Source organism: Hyla sarda, unplaced genomic scaffold (assembly GCF_029499605.1).
Source record: "Hyla sarda isolate aHylSar1 unplaced genomic scaffold, aHylSar1.hap1 scaffold_531, whole genome shotgun sequence".
In the NCBI taxonomy this organism is placed as follows: Eukaryota; Metazoa; Chordata; class Amphibia; order Anura; family Hylidae; genus Hyla; species Hyla sarda.
Window position 1 is genome coordinate 13,912 of NW_026610542.1, and position 19,932 is coordinate 33,843.

Below are 19,932 nucleotides of genomic sequence, written 5' to 3' on the forward strand. Positions count from 1 at the left end.
TGAGATCTATACTTTAGACTGTATCTAAACCTGCTCCAACATGGACTGACATTCTGGCCTACTTTCAGCCGATGCGACTTGTCTGTCGCTGAACAGTCGCTTTTTATGTATTCAGCACCTATGTATAATGTTGTAAAAATGCTCTAGAAGCTAAAGTCGCAGAAATGTCACACATATTTGGCCTGCAACTTTCTGTGCGACAAATTCAGACAGGAAAAATCAGTATAAATCCTTAGAAAATTATCCCCCAGTGTCTCCATCTGCTGGCGGTATTGAATAAGCATTGCTGCACTGATGGGGTATGCATTAGACGAAAAAAAAGAAGAAAAAGAAGAATAATACGCCCAGAAAAGAGGCGAAAAGGAGAAAAACGTAAAAAAACGTGAAAAAAAAGTAAGAGGAAGAGAAGGGAAAAAAAGGTGGAAATGGGTTTAAAAGTGATTTCGGCGGAGAAATATATATATATATATATATATATATATATATATATATATATACGCGCACACACACACATATATATAAACGTATTCTCCGTTGAGATATTGCAGCCGCTGCTGTGTCCAGGCCCAGGAGCCTTAGCACTGTGCTGTGATGTCACTCAATACCACTGACATCACTAGGTGTAAACAACATCTCTCCTTTGCTGTGTATGTGACTATGGAGCTGTTTGGTGATGTCGTCTATTATGGCCTTCATAGAAGCAACAGGAGATTGTTGCATCCATCTAGAACCCTCAGAACTACAGTGCTATGATGTCACTCACTTCCACAGGCCTTGCAGAGTGTAAACAACAACAACCCAGCTTTGTTGTGTATGTAACCATAGGGATTTGTGATGTCACCTAGAACCTTCACAGCAGCGACAGCTTTATGAGGAGCATCAGCACTGCTCTGCCTGAGCAGAACCATCACCGCCATAGGTTGTCAAATAACCCGGATTTAACCCACACAGGTAAGTCCAATGGGGTGCAGGCATGTCCTCTATGCTTACAGCTTCCCGTGGGTGTTGGTTTGATACCGTTTGGGGACAGCCAAGGAGGCATCTGCAGGCAACAAAGGTAGGTGTGTGCTTGTGTGTGTGTTTCCTATGCAGATCCTAAGCCCAGTGTCACATGCAAGTAGGAGGAGTAAGAAGGGTTCCTGGCAAATCCGGGTTATGGATTGCATTTAAAAAGGCCCCGTGGGAGTGCAATGGGCCCCTGTCTTGCTGCTTAGCAATAATGGTATGGGTTTAGGTTCTGCTGTGTGTACTGGTGGTTGACTGCCCCCCAGCCCAGAGTGTGCATGGAAAATTGTCTGGCAGCCTCCCTGACAGCAAGCAGTGATAGTGCCCATGAAGGGGACCTTGTTGGGCCCGCCCCTTTCACGGTTATCGCTTCTCGGCCTTTTGGCTAAGATCAAGTGTAGTATCTGTTCTTATCAGTTTAATATCTGATACGTCCCCTATCTGGGGACCATATATTAAATGGATTTTTGAGAACGGGGGCCGATTTCGAAGCTTGCTTCCGTCGCCCTATGCATTGACCCGATATGGCAGTATCTTCGGGTACAGTGCACCACCCCCTTACAGGGTTAAAAAGAAAGATTCCTACTTTCATTGCTACCTGCTTGCTGGCTAGCCAGCTAGCCAGCCCTGTGGGCCTTGCTGCTGCAGCCAAAAAACAAAAGGTGGTGCTGCTGCTGCTGCTTCTGCTTGTGTCTGGCCGCTGTTGGAGCGTCCAGGCACAGGACTTCTGCTGCTGCTGACTAAATGGCCTCCTTAATTGGATCATTTGAGTAGCCAGCACACCTGTGCAGGTAGGGCATGACATGATAGGCAGCTGCCTTGATAGCGGGTGGGTGCTGAATGTTCCTAATTGACAAAATAAGATTAATGCTTATGAAGAAATATAAAATCTCATCCCTTCCCCAATATCGCGCCACACCCCTACCCCTTAATTCCCTGGTTGAACTTGATGGACATATGTCTTTTTTCGACCGTACTAACTATGTAACTATGTAACATAACATGGGGGGGGTCTCCTGGCTGTTCACACAGGTGTGTCATTGCTGTACATTGACCATGCATTGCTTCTGTGGTATTGCAAAGGCAAAGACAAATGCTTCCAGCCATCCATTGCACTAATGGATTGGTCATCAGCTGGCTGTCTATGTCCCGCATCAATATAGACCAAAGTACAGAGGGTTAGGCTATGCTATTGTGCACCTACCTGATGCATCAGAAGGTGCGAGGCCCTTGCTAAATTCTGTGCACAGACTTTGAGATCTATACTTTAGACTGTATCTAAACCTGCTCCAACATGGACTGACATTCTGGCCTACTTTCAGCCGATGCGACTTGTCTGTCGCTGAACAGTCGCTTTTTATGTATTCAGCACCTATGTATAATGTTGTAAAAATGCTCTAGAAGCTAAAGTCGCAGAAATGTCACACATATTTGGCCTGCAACTTTCTGTGCGACAAATTCAGACAGGAAAAATCAGTATAAATCCTTAGAAAATTATCCCCCAGTGTCTCCATCTGCTGGCGGTATTGAATAAGCATTGCTGCACTGATGGGGTATGCATTAGACGAAAAAAAAGAAGAAAAAGAAGAATAATACGCCCAGAAAAGAGGCGAAAAGGAGAAAAACGTAAAAAAACGTGAAAAAAAAGTAAGAGGAAGAGAAGGGAAAAAAAGGTGGAAATGGGTTTAAAAGTGATTTCGGCGGAGAAATATATATATATATATATATATATATATATATATATATATATATACGCGCACACACACACATATATATAAACGTATTCTCCGTTGAGATATTGCAGCCGCTGCTGTGTCCAGGCCCAGGAGCCTTAGCACTGTGCTGTGATGTCACTCAATACCACTGACATCACTAGGTGTAAACAACATCTCTCCTTTGCTGTGTATGTGACTATGGAGCTGTTTGGTGATGTCGTCTATTATGGCCTTCATAGAAGCAACAGGAGATTGTTGCATCCATCTAGAACCCTCAGAACTACAGTGCTATGATGTCACTCACTTCCACAGGCCTTGCAGAGTGTAAACAACAACAACCCAGCTTTGTTGTGTATGTAACCATAGGGATTTGTGATGTCACCTAGAACCTTCACAGCAGCGACAGCTTTATGAGGAGCATCAGCACTGCTCTGCCTGAGCAGAACCATCACCGCCATAGGTTGTCAAATAACCCGGATTTAACCCACACAGGTAAGTCCAATGGGGTGCAGGCATGTCCTCTATGCTTACAGCTTCCCGTGGGTGTTGGTTTGATACCGTTTGGGGACAGCCAAGGAGGCATCTGCAGGCAACAAAGGTAGGTGTGTGCTTGTGTGTGTGTTTCCTATGCAGATCCTAAGCCCAGTGTCACATGCAAGTAGGAGGAGTAAGAAGGGTTCCTGGCAAATCCGGGTTATGGATTGCATTTAAAAAGGCCCCGTGGGAGTGCAATGGGCCCCTGTCTTGCTGCTTAGCAATAATGGTATGGGTTTAGGTTCTGCTGTGTGTACTGGTGGTTGACTGCCCCCCAGCCCAGAGTGTGCATGGAAAATTGTCTGGCAGCCTCCCTGACAGCAAGCAGTGATAGTGCCCATGAAGGGGACCTTGTTGGGCCCGCCCCTTTCACGGTTATCGCTTCTCGGCCTTTTGGCTAAGATCAAGTGTAGTATCTGTTCTTATCAGTTTAATATCTGATACGTCCCCTATCTGGGGACCATATATTAAATGGATTTTTGAGAACGGGGGCCGATTTCGAAGCTTGCTTCCGTCGCCCTATGCATTGACCCGATATGGCAGTATCTTCGGGTACAGTGCACCACCCCCTTACAGGGTTAAAAAGAAAGATTCCTACTTTCATTGCTACCTGCTTGCTGGCTAGCCAGCTAGCCAGCCCTGTGGGCCTTGCTGCTGCAGCCAAAAAACAAAAGGTGGTGCTGCTGCTGCTGCTTCTGCTTGTGTCTGGCCGCTGTTGGAGCGTCCAGGCACAGGACTTCTGCTGCTGCTGACTAAATGGCCTCCTTAATTGGATCATTTGAGTAGCCAGCACACCTGTGCAGGTAGGGCATGACATGATAGGCAGCTGCCTTGATAGCGGGTGGGTGCTGAATGTTCCTAATTGACAAAATAAGATTAATGCTTATGAAGAAATATAAAATCTCATCCCTTCCCCAATATCGCGCCACACCCCTACCCCTTAATTCCCTGGTTGAACTTGATGGACATATGTCTTTTTTCGACCGTACTAACTATGTAACTATGTAACATAACATGGGGGGGGTCTCCTGGCTGTTCACACAGGTGTGTCATTGCTGTACATTGACCATGCATTGCTTCTGTGGTATTGCAAAGGCAAAGACAAATGCTTCCAGCCATCCATTGCACTAATGGATTGGTCATCAGCTGGCTGTCTATGTCCCGCATCAATATAGACCAAAGTACAGAGGGTTAGGCTATGCTATTGTGCACCTACCTGATGCATCAGAAGGTGCGAGGCCCTTGCTAAATTCTGTGCACAGACTTTGAGATCTATACTTTAGACTGTATCTAAACCTGCTCCAACATGGACTGACATTCTGGCCTACTTTCAGCCGATGCGACTTGTCTGTCGCTGAACAGTCGCTTTTTATGTATTCAGCACCTATGTATAATGTTGTAAAAATGCTCTAGAAGCTAAAGTCGCAGAAATGTCACACATATTTGGCCTGCAACTTTCTGTGCGACAAATTCAGACAGGAAAAATCAGTATAAATCCTTAGAAAATTATCCCCCAGTGTCTCCATCTGCTGGCGGTATTGAATAAGCATTGCTGCACTGATGGGGTATGCATTAGACGAAAAAAAAGAAGAAAAAGAAGAATAATACGCCCAGAAAAGAGGCGAAAAGGAGAAAAACGTAAAAAAACGTGAAAAAAAAGTAAGAGGAAGAGAAGGGAAAAAAAGGTGGAAATGGGTTTAAAAGTGATTTCGGCGGAGAAATATATATATATATATATATATATATATATATACGCGCACACACACACATATATATAAACGTATTCTCCGTTGAGATATTGCAGCCGCTGCTGTGTCCAGGCCCAGGAGCCTTAGCACTGTGCTGTGATGTCACTCAATACCACTGACATCACTAGGTGTAAACAACATCTCTCCTTTGCTGTGTATGTGACTATGGAGCTGTTTGGTGATGTCGTCTATTATGGCCTTCATAGAAGCAACAGGAGATTGTTGCATCCATCTAGAACCCTCAGAACTACAGTGCTATGATGTCACTCACTTCCACAGGCCTTGCAGAGTGTAAACAACAACAACCCAGCTTTGTTGTGTATGTAACCATAGGGATTTGTGATGTCACCTAGAACCTTCACAGCAGCGACAGCTTTATGAGGAGCATCAGCACTGCTCTGCCTGAGCAGAACCATCACCGCCATAGGTTGTCAAATAACCCGGATTTAACCCACACAGGTAAGTCCAATGGGGTGCAGGCATGTCCTCTATGCTTACAGCTTCCCGTGGGTGTTGGTTTGATACCGTTTGGGGACAGCCAAGGAGGCATCTGCAGGCAACAAAGGTAGGTGTGTGCTTGTGTGTGTGTTTCCTATGCAGATCCTAAGCCCAGTGTCACATGCAAGTAGGAGGAGTAAGAAGGGTTCCTGGCAAATCCGGGTTATGGATTGCATTTAAAAAGGCCCCGTGGGAGTGCAATGGGCCCCTGTCTTGCTGCTTAGCAATAATGGTATGGGTTTAGGTTCTGCTGTGTGTACTGGTGGTTGACTGCCCCCCAGCCCAGAGTGTGCATGGAAAATTGTCTGGCAGCCTCCCTGACAGCAAGCAGTGATAGTGCCCATGAAGGGGACCTTGTTGGGCCCGCCCCTTTCACGGTTATCGCTTCTCGGCCTTTTGGCTAAGATCAAGTGTAGTATCTGTTCTTATCAGTTTAATATCTGATACGTCCCCTATCTGGGGACCATATATTAAATGGATTTTTGAGAACGGGGGCCGATTTCGAAGCTTGCTTCCGTCGCCCTATGCATTGACCCGATATGGCAGTATCTTCGGGTACAGTGCACCACCCCCTTACAGGGTTAAAAAGAAAGATTCCTACTTTCATTGCTACCTGCTTGCTGGCTAGCCAGCTAGCCAGCCCTGTGGGCCTTGCTGCTGCAGCCAAAAAACAAAAGGTGGTGCTGCTGCTGCTGCTTCTGCTTGTGTCTGGCCGCTGTTGGAGCGTCCAGGCACAGGACTTCTGCTGCTGCTGACTAAATGGCCTCCTTAATTGGATCATTTGAGTAGCCAGCACACCTGTGCAGGTAGGGCATGACATGATAGGCAGCTGCCTTGATAGCGGGTGGGTGCTGAATGTTCCTAATTGACAAAATAAGATTAATGCTTATGAAGAAATATAAAATCTCATCCCTTCCCCAATATCGCGCCACACCCCTACCCCTTAATTCCCTGGTTGAACTTGATGGACATATGTCTTTTTTCGACCGTACTAACTATGTAACTATGTAACATAACATGGGGGGGGTCTCCTGGCTGTTCACACAGGTGTGTCATTGCTGTACATTGACCATGCATTGCTTCTGTGGTATTGCAAAGGCAAAGACAAATGCTTCCAGCCATCCATTGCACTAATGGATTGGTCATCAGCTGGCTGTCTATGTCCCGCATCAATATAGACCAAAGTACAGAGGGTTAGGCTATGCTATTGTGCACCTACCTGATGCATCAGAAGGTGCGAGGCCCTTGCTAAATTCTGTGCACAGACTTTGAGATCTATACTTTAGACTGTATCTAAACCTGCTCCAACATGGACTGACATTCTGGCCTACTTTCAGCCGATGCGACTTGTCTGTCGCTGAACAGTCGCTTTTTATGTATTCAGCACCTATGTATAATGTTGTAAAAATGCTCTAGAAGCTAAAGTCGCAGAAATGTCACACATATTTGGCCTGCAACTTTCTGTGCGACAAATTCAGACAGGAAAAATCAGTATAAATCCTTAGAAAATTATCCCCCAGTGTCTCCATCTGCTGGCGGTATTGAATAAGCATTGCTGCACTGATGGGGTATGCATTAGACGAAAAAAAAGAAGAAAAAGAAGAATAATACGCCCAGAAAAGAGGCGAAAAGGAGAAAAACGTAAAAAAACGTGAAAAAAAAGTAAGAGGAAGAGAAGGGAAAAAAAGGTGGAAATGGGTTTAAAAGTGATTTCGGCGGAGAAATATATATATATATATATATATATATATATATATATACGCGCACACACACACATATATATAAACGTATTCTCCGTTGAGATATTGCAGCCGCTGCTGTGTCCAGGCCCAGGAGCCTTAGCACTGTGCTGTGATGTCACTCAATACCACTGACATCACTAGGTGTAAACAACATCTCTCCTTTGCTGTGTATGTGACTATGGAGCTGTTTGGTGATGTCGTCTATTATGGCCTTCATAGAAGCAACAGGAGATTGTTGCATCCATCTAGAACCCTCAGAACTACAGTGCTATGATGTCACTCACTTCCACAGGCCTTGCAGAGTGTAAACAACAACAACCCAGCTTTGTTGTGTATGTAACCATAGGGATTTGTGATGTCACCTAGAACCTTCACAGCAGCGACAGCTTTATGAGGAGCATCAGCACTGCTCTGCCTGAGCAGAACCATCACCGCCATAGGTTGTCAAATAACCCGGATTTAACCCACACAGGTAAGTCCAATGGGGTGCAGGCATGTCCTCTATGCTTACAGCTTCCCGTGGGTGTTGGTTTGATACCGTTTGGGGACAGCCAAGGAGGCATCTGCAGGCAACAAAGGTAGGTGTGTGCTTGTGTGTGTGTTTCCTATGCAGATCCTAAGCCCAGTGTCACATGCAAGTAGGAGGAGTAAGAAGGGTTCCTGGCAAATCCGGGTTATGGATTGCATTTAAAAAGGCCCCGTGGGAGTGCAATGGGCCCCTGTCTTGCTGCTTAGCAATAATGGTATGGGTTTAGGTTCTGCTGTGTGTACTGGTGGTTGACTGCCCCCCAGCCCAGAGTGTGCATGGAAAATTGTCTGGCAGCCTCCCTGACAGCAAGCAGTGATAGTGCCCATGAAGGGGACCTTGTTGGGCCCGCCCCTTTCACGGTTATCGCTTCTCGGCCTTTTGGCTAAGATCAAGTGTAGTATCTGTTCTTATCAGTTTAATATCTGATACGTCCCCTATCTGGGGACCATATATTAAATGGATTTTTGAGAACGGGGGCCGATTTCGAAGCTTGCTTCCGTCGCCCTATGCATTGACCCGATATGGCAGTATCTTCGGGTACAGTGCACCACCCCCTTACAGGGTTAAAAAGAAAGATTCCTACTTTCATTGCTACCTGCTTGCTGGCTAGCCAGCTAGCCAGCCCTGTGGGCCTTGCTGCTGCAGCCAAAAAACAAAAGGTGGTGCTGCTGCTGCTGCTTCTGCTTGTGTCTGGCCGCTGTTGGAGCGTCTAGGCACAGGACTTCTGCTGCTGACTAAATGGCCTCCTTAATTGGATCATTTGAGTAGCCAGCACACCTGTGCAGGTAGGGCATGACATGATAGGCAGCTGCCTTGATAGCGGGTGGGTGCTGAATGTTCCTAATTGACAAAATAAGATTAATGCTTATGAAGAAATATAAAATCTCATCCCTTCCCCAATATCGCGCCACACCCCTACCCCTTAATTCCCTGGTTGAACTTGATGGACATATGTCTTTTTTCGACCGTACTAACTATGTAACTATGTAACATAACATGGGGGGGGTCTCCTGGCTGTTCACACAGGTGTGTCATTGCTGTACATTGACCATGCATTGCTTCTGTGGTATTGCAAAGGCAAAGACAAATGCTTCCAGCCATCCATTGCACTAATGGATTGGTCATCAGCTGGCTGTCTATGTCCCGCATCAATATAGACCAAAGTACAGAGGGTTAGGCTATGCTATTGTGCACCTACCTGATGCATCAGAAGGTGCGAGGCCCTTGCTAAATTCTGTGCACAGACTTTGAGATCTATACTTTAGACTGTATCTAAACCTGCTCCAACATGGACTGACATTCTGGCCTACTTTCAGCCGATGCGACTTGTCTGTCGCTGAACAGTCGCTTTTTATGTATTCAGCACCTATGTATAATGTTGTAAAAATGCTCTAGAAGCTAAAGTCGCAGAAATGTCACACATATTTGGCCTGCAACTTTCTGTGCGACAAATTCAGACAGGAAAAATCAGTATAAATCCTTAGAAAATTATCCCCCAGTGTCTCCATCTGCTGGCGGTATTGAATAAGCATTGCTGCACTGATGGGGTATGCATTAGACGAAAAAAAAGAAGAAAAAGAAGAATAATACGCCCAGAAAAGAGGCGAAAAGGAGAAAAACGTAAAAAAACGTGAAAAAAAAGTAAGAGGAAGAGAAGGGAAAAAAAGGTGGAAATGGGTTTAAAAGTGATTTCGGCGGAGAATATATATATATATATATATATATATATATATATATATATATACGCGCACACACACACATATATATAAACGTATTCTCCGTTGAGATATTGCAGCCGCTGCTGTGTCCAGGCCCAGGAGCCTTAGCACTGTGCTGTGATGTCACTCAATACCACTGACACTCAATACCACTGACATCACTAGGTGTAAACAACATCTCTCCTTTGCTGTGTATGTGACTATGGAGCTGTTTGGTGATGTCGTCTATTATGGCCTTCATAGAAGCAACAGGAGATTGTTGCATCCATCTAGAACCCTCAGAACTACAGTGCTATGATGTCACTCACTTCCACAGGCCTTGCAGAGTGTAAACAACAACAACCCAGCTTTGTTGTGTATGTAACCATAGGGATTTGTGATGTCACCTAGAACCTTCACAGCAGCGACAGCTTTATGAGGAGCATCAGCACTGCTCTGCCTGAGCAGAACCATCACCGCCATAGGTTGTCAAATAACCCGGATTTAACCCACACAGGTAAGTCCAATGGGGTGCAGGCATGTCCTCTATGCTTACAGCTTCCCGTGGGTGTTGGTTTGATACCGTTTGGGGACAGCCAAGGAGGCATCTGCAGGCAACAAAGGTAGGTGTGTGCTTGTGTGTGTGTTTCCTATGCAGATCCTAAGCCCAGTGTCACATGCAAGTAGGAGGAGTAAGAAGGGTTCCTGGCAAATCCGGGTTATGGATTGCATTTAAAAAGGCCCCGTGGGAGTGCAATGGGCCCCTGTCTTGCTGCTTAGCAATAATGGTATGGGTTTAGGTTCTGCTGTGTGTACTGGTGGTTGACTGCCCCCCAGCCCAGAGTGTGCATGGAAAATTGTCTGGCAGCCTCCCTGACAGCAAGCAGTGATAGTGCCCATGAAGGGGACCTTGTTGGGCCCGCCCCTTTCACGGTTATCGCTTCTCGGCCTTTTGGCTAAGATCAAGTGTAGTATCTGTTCTTATCAGTTTAATATCTGATACGTCCCCTATCTGGGGACCATATATTAAATGGATTTTTGAGAACGGGGGCCGATTTCGAAGCTTGCTTCCGTCGCCCTATGCATTGACCCGATATGGCAGTATCTTCGGGTACAGTGCACCACCCCCTTACAGGGTTAAAAAGAAAGATTCCTACTTTCATTGCTACCTGCTTGCTGGCTAGCCAGCTAGCCAGCCCTGTGGGCCTTGCTGCTGCTGCAGCCAAAAAACAAAAGGTGGTGCTGCTGCTGCTGCTTCTGCTTGTGTCTGGCCGCTGTTGGAGCGTCCAGGCACAGGACTTCTGCTGCTGCTGACTAAATGGCCTCCTTAATTGGATCATTTGAGTAGCCAGCACACCTGTGCAGGTAGGGCATGACATGATAGGCAGCTGCCTTGATAGCGGGTGGGTGCTGAATGTTCCTAATTGACAAAATAAGATTAATGCTTATGAAGAAATATAAAATCTCATCCCTTCCCCAATATCGCGCCACACCCCTACCCCTTAATTCCCTGGTTGAACTTGATGGACATATGTCTTTTTTCGACCGTACTAACTATGTAACTATGTAACATAACATGGGGGGGGTCTCCTGGCTGTTCACACAGGTGTGTCATTGCTGTACATTGACCATGCATTGCTTCTGTGGTATTGCAAAGGCAAAGACAAATGCTTCCAGCCATCCATTGCACTAATGGATTGGTCATCAGCTGGCTGTCTATGTCCCGCATCAATATAGACCAAAGTACAGAGGGTTAGGCTATGCTATTGTGCACCTACCTGATGCATCAGAAGGTGCGAGGCCCTTGCTAAATTCTGTGCACAGACTTTGAGATCTATGCTTTAGACTGTATCTAAACCTGCTCCAACATGGACTGACATTCTGGCCTACTTTCAGCCGATGCGACTTGTCTGTCGCTGAACAGTCGCTTTTTATGTATTCAGCACCTATGTATAATGTTGTAAAAATGCTCTAGAAGCTAAAGTCGCAGAAATGTCACACATATTTGGCCTGCAACTTTCTGTGCGACAAATTCAGACAGGAAAAATCAGTATAAATCCTTAGAAAATTATCCCCCAGTGTCTCCATCTGCTGGCGGTATTGAATAAGCATTGCTGCACTGATGGGGTATGCATTAGACGAAAAAAAAGAAGAAAAAGAAGAATAATACGCCCAGAAAAGAGGCGAAAAGGAGAAAAACGTAAAAAAACGTGAAAAAAAAGTAAGAGGAAGAGAAGGGAAAAAAAGGTGGAAATGGGTTTAAAAGTGATTTCGGCGGAGAAATATATATATATATATATATATATATATATATATATATATATATACGCGCACACACACACATATATATAAACGTATTCTCCGTTGAGATATTGCAGCCGCTGCTGTGTCCAGGCCCAGGAGCCTTAGCACTGTGCTGTGATGTCACTCAATACCACTGACATCACTAGGTGTAAACAACATCTCTCCTTTGCTGTGTATGTGACTATGGAGCTGTTTGGTGATGTCGTCTATTATGGCCTTCATAGAAGCAACAGGAGATTGTTGCATCCATCTAGAACCCTCAGAACTACAGTGCTATGATGTCACTCACTTCCACAGGCCTTGCAGAGTGTAAACAACAACAACCCAGCTTTGTTGTGTATGTAACCATAGGGATTTGTGATGTCACCTAGAACCTTCACAGCAGCGACAGCTTTATGAGGAGCATCAGCACTGCTCTGCCTGAGCAGAACCATCACCGCCATAGGTTGTCAAATAACCCGGATTTAACCCACACAGGTAAGTCCAATGGGGTGCAGGCATGTCCTCTATGCTTACAGCTTCCCGTGGGTGTTGGTTTGATACCGTTTGGGGACAGCCAAGGAGGCATCTGCAGGCAACAAAGGTAGGTGTGTGCTTGTGTGTGTGTTTCCTATGCAGATCCTAAGCCCAGTGTCACATGCAAGTAGGAGGAGTAAGAAGGGTTCCTGGCAAATCCGGGTTATGGATTGCATTTAAAAAGGCCCCGTGGGAGTGCAATGGGCCCCTGTCTTGCTGCTTAGCAATAATGGTATGGGTTTAGGTTCTGCTGTGTGTACTGGTGGTTGACTGCCCCCCAGCCCAGAGTGTGCATGGAAAATTGTCTGGCAGCCTCCCTGACAGCAAGCAGTGATAGTGCCCATGAAGGGGACCTTGTTGGGCCCGCCCCTTTCACGGTTATCGCTTCTCAGCCTTTTGGCTAAGATCAAGTGTAGTATCTGTTCTTATCAGTTTAATATCTGATACGTCCCCTATCTGGGGACCATATATTAAATGGATTTTTGAGAACGGGGGCCGATTTCGAAGCTTGCTTCCGTCGCCCTATGCATTGACCCGATATGGCAGTATCTTCGGGTACAGTGCACCACCCCCTTACAGGGTTAAAAAGAAAGATTCCTACTTTCATTGCTACCTGCTTGCTGGCTAGCCAGCTAGCCAGCCCTGTGGGCCTTGCTGCTGCAGCCAAAAAACAAAAGGTGGTGCTGCTGCTGCTGCTTCTGCTTGTGTCTGGCCGCTGTTGGAGCGTCCAGGCACAGGACTTCTGCTGCTGCTGACTAAATGGCCTCCTTAATTGGATCATTTGAGTAGCCAGCACACCTGTGCAGGTAGGGCATGACATGATAGGCAGCTGCCTTGATAGCGGGTGGGTGCTGAATGTTCCTAATTGACAAAATAAGATTAATGCTTATGAAGAAATATAAAATCTCATCCCTTCCCCAATATCGCGCCACACCCATACCCCTTAATTCCCTGGTTGAACTTGATGGACATATGTCTTTTTTCGACCGTACTAACTATGTAACTATGTAACATAACATGGGGGGGGTCTCCTGGCTGTTCACACAGGTGTGTCATTGCTGTACATTGACCATGCATTGCTTCTGTGGTATTGCAAAGGCAAAGACAAATGCTTCCAGCCATCCATTGCACTAATGGATTGGTCATCAGCTGGCTGTCTATGTCCCGCATCAATATAGACCAAAGTACAGAGGGTTAGGCTATGCTATTGTGCACCTACCTGATGCATCAGAAGGTGCGAGGCCCTTGCTAAATTCTGTGCACAGACTTTGAGATCTATACTTTAGACTGTATCTAAACCTGCTCCAACATGGACTGACATTCTGGCCTACTTTCAGCCGATGCGACTTGTCTGTCGCTGAACAGTCGCTTTTTATGTATTCAGCACCTATGTATAATGTTGTAAAAATGCTCTAGAAGCTAAAGTCGCAGAAATGTCACACATATTTGGCCTGCAACTTTCTGTGCGACAAATTCAGACAGGAAAAATCAGTATAAATCCTTAGAAAATTATCCCCCAGTGTCTCCATCTGCTGGCGGTATTGAATAAGCATTGCTGCACTGATGGGGTATGCATTAGACGAAAAAAAAGAAGAAAAAGAAGAATAATACGCCCAGAAAAGAGGCGAAAAGGAGAAAAACGTAAAAAAACGTGAAAAAAAAGTAAGAGGAAGAGAAGGGAAAAAAAGGTGGAAATGGGTTTAAAAGTGATTTCGGCGGAGAAATATATATATATATATATATATATATATATATATATATACGCGCACACACACACATATATATAAACGTATTCTCCGTTGAGATATTGCAGCCGCTGCTGTGTCCAGGCCCAGGAGCCTTAGCACTGTGCTGTGATGTCACTCAATACCACTGACATCACTAGGTGTAAACAACATCTCTCCTTTGCTGTGTATGTGACTATGGAGCTGTTTGGTGATGTCGTCTATTATGGCCTTCATAGAAGCAACAGGAGATTGTTGCATCCATCTAGAACCCTCAGAACTACAGTGCTATGATGTCACTCACTTCCACAGGCCTTGCAGAGTGTAAACAACAACAACCCAGCTTTGTTGTGTATGTAACCATAGGGATTTGTGATGTCACCTAGAACCTTCACAGCAGCGACAGCTTTATGAGGAGCATCAGCACTGCTCTGCCTGAGCAGAACCATCACCGCCATAGGTTGTCAAATAACCCGGATTTAACCCACACAGGTAAGTCCAATGGGGTGCAGGCATGTCCTCTATGCTTACAGCTTCCCGTGGGTGTTGGTTTGATACCGTTTGGGGACAGCCAAGGAGGCATCTGCAGGCAACAAAGGTAGGTGTGTGCTTGTGTGTGTGTTTCCTATGCAGATCCTAAGCCCAGTGTCACATGCAAGTAGGAGGAGTAAGAAGGGTTCCTGGCAAATCCGGGTTATGGATTGCATTTAAAAAGGCCCCGTGGGAGTGCAATGGGCCCCTGTCTTGCTGCTTAGCAATAATGGTATGGGTTTAGGTTCTGCTGTGTGTACTGGTGGTTGACTGCCCCCCAGCCCAGAGTGTGCATGGAAAATTGTCTGGCAGCCTCCCTGACAGCAAGCAGTGATAGTGCCCATGAAGGGGACCTTGTTGGGCCCGCCCCTTTCACGGTTATCGCTTCTCGGCCTTTTGGCTAAGATCAAGTGTAGTATCTGTTCTTATCAGTTTAATATCTGATACGTCCCCTATCTGGGGACCATATATTAAATGGATTTTTGAGAACGGGGGCCGATTTCGAAGCTTGCTTCCGTCGCCCTATGCATTGACCCGATATGGCAGTATCTTCGGGTACAGTGCACCACCCCCTTACAGGGTTAAAAAGAAAGATTCCTACTTTCATTGCTACCTGCTTGCTGGCTAGCCAGCTAGCCAGCCCTGTGGGCCTTGCTGCTGCAGCCAAAAAACAAAAGGTGGTGCTGCTGCTGCTGCTTCTGCTTGTGTCTGGCCGCTGTTGGAGCGTCCAGGCACAGGACTTCTGCTGCTGCTGACTAAATGGCCTCCTTAATTGGATCATTTGAGTAGCCAGCACACCTGTGCAGGTAGGGCATGACATGATAGGCAGCTGCCTTGATAGCGGGTGGGTGCTGAATGTTCCTAATTGACAAAATAAGATTAATGCTTATGAAGAAATATAAAATCTCATCCCTTCCCCAATATCGCGCCACACCCCTACCCCTTAATTCCCTGGTTGAACTTGATGGACATATGTCTTTTTTCGACCGTACTAACTATGTAACTATGTAACATAACATGGGGGGGGTCTCCTGGCTGTTCACACAGGTGTGTCATTGCTGTACATTGACCATGCATTGCTTCTGTGGTATTGCAAAGGCAAAGACAAATGCTTCCAGCCATCCATTGCACTAATGGATTGGTCATCAGCTGGCTGTCTATGTCCCGCATCAATATAGACCAAAGTACAGAGGGTTAGGCTATGCTATTGTGCACCTACCTGATGCATCAGAAGGTGCGAGGCCCTTGCTAAATTCTGTGCACAGACTTTGAGATCTATACTTTAGACTGTATCTAAACCTGCTCCAACATGGACTGACATTCTGGCCTACTTTCAGCCGATGCGACTTGTCTGTCGCTGAACAGTCGCTTTTTATGTATTCAGCACCTATGTATAATGTTGTAAAAATGCTCTAGAAGCTAAAGTCGCAGAAATGTCACACATATTTGGCCTGCAACTTTCTGTGCGACAAATTCAGACAGGAAAAATCAGTATAAATCCTTAGAAAATTATCCCCCAGTGTCTCCATCTGCTGGCGGTATTGAATAAGCATTGCTGCACTGATGGGGTATGCATTAGACGAAAAAAAAGAAGAAAAAGAAGAATAATACGCCCAGAAAAGAGGCGAAAAGGAGAAAAACGTAAAAAAACGTGAAAAAAAAGTAAGAGGAAGAGAAGGGAAAAAAAGGTGGAAATGGGTTTAAAAGTGATTTCGGCGGAGAAATATATATATATATATATATATATATATATATATATATACGCGCACACACACACATATATATAAACGTATTCTCCGTTGAGATATTGCAGCCGCTGCTGTGTCCAGGCCCAGGAGCCTTAGCACTGTGCTGTGATGTCACTCAATACCACTGACATCACTAGGTGTAAACAACATCTCTCCTTTGCTGTGTATGTGACTATGGAGCTGTTTGGTGATGTCGTCTATTATGGCCTTCATAGAAGCAACAGGAGATTGTTGCATCCATCTAGAACCCTCAGAACTACAGTGCTATGATGTCACTCACTTCCACAGGCCTTGCAGAGTGTAAACAACAACAACCCAGCTTTGTTGTGTATGTAACCATAGGGATTTGTGATGTCACCTAGAACCTTCACAGCAGCGACAGCTTTATGAGGAGCATCAGCACTGCTCTGCCTGAGCAGAACCATCACCGCCATAGGTTGTCAAATAACCCGGATTTAACCCACACAGGTAAGTCCAATGGGGTGCAGGCATGTCCTCTATGCTTACAGCTTCCCGTGGGTGTTGGTTTGATACCGTTTGGGGACAGCCAAGGAGGCATCTGCAGGCAACAAAGGTAGGTGTGTGCTTGTGTGTGTGTTTCCTATGCAGATCCTAAGCCCAGTGTCACATGCAAGTAGGAGGAGTAAGAAGGGTTCCTGGCAAATCCGGGTTATGGATTGCATTTAAAAAGGCCCAGTGGGAGTGCAATGGGCCCCTGTCTTGCTGCTTAGCAATAATGGTATGGGTTTAGGTTCTGCTGTGTGTACTGGTGGTTGACTGCCCCCCAGCCCAGAGTGTGCATGGAAAATTGTCTGGCAGCCTCCCTGACAGCAAGCAGTGATAGTGCCCATGAAGGGGACCTTGTTGGGCCCGCCCCTTTCACGGTTATCGCTTCTCGGCCTTTTGGCTAAGATCGAGTGTAGTTCTGCTCACTTGGTCTGGCCAGAGGGTGTCTGGGGTACCCGGCTCCTTTGCCTGGGGGGATCGTCCTTCTTAACGGAGGGACTTCACCCCCCTGCTGCTATCAGGGAGCCGGCTTAGTCCCCAGACAACGGGAGGCGATCCCCACCTACCTACTTCGGTGGGGGAGGTGTCTGGACATCATGGACATGGAGGAAGATTGCGGTTTTTCTTCGGAAGGCGTGCCGCCTTTTGCGAGACTTCGGAATGGAGTTCGTATTTCCCTGCTCGATGTCCGGAAGAAGGAAAGAGGCCTTGTCTTTGTCGTGGAAGAAGTGCTGTTTAAGTTGCTGGAAGTCAAGAGGGAGCAAATCCTATCCATGCTTGAGTTTCCCAGAAGTGGATACTACGACGTGGTGCTGGCTTCTGAAGAGGACTATGAGTCATTTTGGAACATATTGCAGCAAAAGAAGGTATGTCCGGTTTTGGAAGGGGTGGAGATAGTTCCACATTTCCCACGTAGAGAACGATTGGTGACTATAAGGATGTATAGCCCATATACTTCGGAGGAGGATATCGTTACCTTTTTGTCTCGATTCTGTGACAGTGTTCTGCCTAAAGGCAAGGTATTTAATCAATATGGACTATGGACCACCAAGTGGAGGTTCCATGTGAAATTTAAAATGGCAGATGGCAAGTTAGTGATCCCCCCAGGACGGTTTAAAATTGGTTCTGTGAACGGGGATCTGTATTTTTCTGGCATGCAAGATTTTTGCCGCAAATGTAAACAGTACGGTCACAGAAAGGAGGATTGCACGTTTTTGTGGTGTTTCAAGTGTCAAGAGGAGGGTCACGACGTGGAAAATTGTCAAAAGAAAAGGAAATGCCATCTGTGTGGTGAGGAGGGCCATCTTCTTGGCTCGTGTCCTAAGAAAAAGTCTGAGAAAAATTCAGAGAAAAAGGAAGCTGTAAAAAGAAGCAGAGAGGAACCAGCTGAAGTGAAAGAACCAGAAGTGGAGAAGGTTCCAACTAGAAGACCTACAGAGCAGAAGAAGAAGAGAGAGGAGGAAGTGTATGTGCCAGTGCAGTATTTTGGTGTGCTTGGTGGTTTGTTGGAAAATTTGTCGGAAGCAGAAAGAAAAACGTTTGACAAAGATATGATGGATCTAAAGATAGGCTTGAAGAACCGGGAGGAAGAAGCTCGGGATAAAGTCTATTTTTCTTTCAAGGCAGACATGAACCGTTTTGTTGAAACGTATAAAATTCCAGGCTGGTTGGCGTCTCAAGTTAAGAAAGATATAGCAAATGGCAATATCAGTCGAGGACTGATAGACTTTCTAATGGTGTTTGCATGGAGGAAGGGGATGACCTTCTAATTTGGTTTTGCTTAATTAGAAAGTAATGTTTGGTTTTGCTATTTTATGTTGTTTCTTATTTTGTTTTTAAATGTTCTATTTTGTTTCATTAGTGTTTAAGAAAAGAAATAAAAACATGTTACCTGATGATGAACACAAAATTGAGTTCCAAATAAGATCTTGGAACTCTGAGTGAGTTCTGAGGGCTAACTTAAAAAAAAAAAATCTGTTCTTATCAGTTTAATATCTGATACGTCCCCTATCTGGGGACCATATATTAAATGGATTTTTGAGAACGGGGGCCGATTTCGAAGCTTGCTTCCGTCGCCCTATGCATTGACCCGATATGGCAGTATCTTCGGGTACAGTGCACCACCCCCTTACAGGGTTAAAAAGAAAGATTCCTACTTTCATTGCTACCTGCTTGCTGGCTAGCCAGCTAGCCAGCCCTGTGGGCCTTGCTGCTGCAGCCAAAAAACAAAAGGTGGTGCTGCTGCTGCTGCTTCTGCTTGTGTCTGGCCGCTGTTGGAGCGTCCAGGCACAGGACTTCTGCTGCTGCTGACTAAATGGCCTCCTTAATTGGATCATTTGAGTAGCCAGCACACCTGTGCAGGTAGGGCATGACATGATAGGCAGCTGCCTTGATAGCGGGTGGGTGCTGAATGTTCCTAATTGACAAAATAAGATTAATGCTTATGAAGAAATATAAAATCTCATCCCTTCCCCAATATCGCGCCACACCCCTACCCCTTAATTCCCTGGTTGAACTTGATGGACATATGTCTTTTTTCGACCGTACTAACTATGTAACTATGTAACATAACATGGGGGGGGTCTCCTGGCTGTTCACACAGGTGTGTCATTGCTGTACATTGACCATGCATTGCTTCTGTGGTATTGCAAAGGCAAAGACAAATGCTTCCAGCCATCCATTGCACTAATGGATTGGTCATCAGCTGGCTGTCTATGTCCCGCATCAATATAGACCAAAGTACAGAGGGTTAGGCTATGCTATTGTGCACCTACCTGATGCATCAGAAGGTGCGAGGCCCTTGCTAAATTCTGTGCACAGACTTTGAGATCTATACTTTAGACTGTATCTAAACCTGCTCCAACATGGACTGACATTCTGGCCTACTTTCAGCCGATGCGACTTGTCTGTCGCTGAACAGTCGCTTTTTATGTATTCAGCACCTATGTATAATGTTGTAAAAATGCTCTAGAAGCTAAAGTCGCAGAAATGTCACACATATTTGGCCTGCAACTTTCTGTGCGACAAATTCAGACAGGAAAAATCAGTATAAATCCTTAGAAAATTATCCCCCAGTGTCTCCATCTGCTGGCGGTATTGAATAAGCATTGCTGCACTGATGGGGTATGCATTAG

General features: G+C 45.7%; 7 non-coding genes and 1 pseudogene across 7 annotated transcripts; all 8 read left to right on the plus strand.

The window, feature by feature from the left end:
• The first annotated feature begins 1,370 nt into the window (after positions 1-1,370).
• On the plus strand, positions 1,371-1,561 carry LOC130338845 (U2 spliceosomal RNA). The gene has a single exon (XR_008879318.1). It is a non-coding gene; the product is annotated as a U2 spliceosomal RNA (small nuclear RNA).
• A 2,070-nt stretch (positions 1,562-3,631) lies between these two features.
• On the plus strand, positions 3,632-3,822 carry LOC130338857 (U2 spliceosomal RNA). The gene has a single exon (XR_008879329.1). It is a non-coding gene; the product is annotated as a U2 spliceosomal RNA (small nuclear RNA).
• Positions 3,823-5,880: 2,058 nt separating this feature from the next.
• Positions 5,881-6,071, plus strand: LOC130338869 (U2 spliceosomal RNA). Its single transcript, XR_008879339.1, has one exon. It is a non-coding gene; the product is annotated as a U2 spliceosomal RNA (small nuclear RNA).
• A 2,062-nt stretch (positions 6,072-8,133) lies between these two features.
• On the plus strand, positions 8,134-8,324 carry LOC130338874 (U2 spliceosomal RNA). Its single transcript, XR_008879340.1, has one exon. It is a non-coding gene; the product is annotated as a U2 spliceosomal RNA (small nuclear RNA).
• Positions 8,325-10,404: 2,080 nt separating this feature from the next.
• LOC130338875 (U2 spliceosomal RNA) lies at positions 10,405-10,595 on the plus strand. The gene has a single exon (XR_008879341.1). It is a non-coding gene; the product is annotated as a U2 spliceosomal RNA (small nuclear RNA).
• Positions 10,596-12,668: 2,073 nt separating this feature from the next.
• On the plus strand, positions 12,669-12,859 carry LOC130338862 (U2 spliceosomal RNA). The gene has a single exon (XR_008879333.1). It is a non-coding gene; the product is annotated as a U2 spliceosomal RNA (small nuclear RNA).
• Positions 12,860-14,923: 2,064 nt separating this feature from the next.
• LOC130338876 (U2 spliceosomal RNA) lies at positions 14,924-15,114 on the plus strand. The gene has a single exon (XR_008879342.1). It is a non-coding gene; the product is annotated as a U2 spliceosomal RNA (small nuclear RNA).
• A 3,638-nt stretch (positions 15,115-18,752) lies between these two features.
• Positions 18,753-18,924, plus strand: LOC130338871 (U2 spliceosomal RNA; annotated as a pseudogene).
• The last annotated feature ends 1,008 nt before the right edge of the window (positions 18,925-19,932 follow it).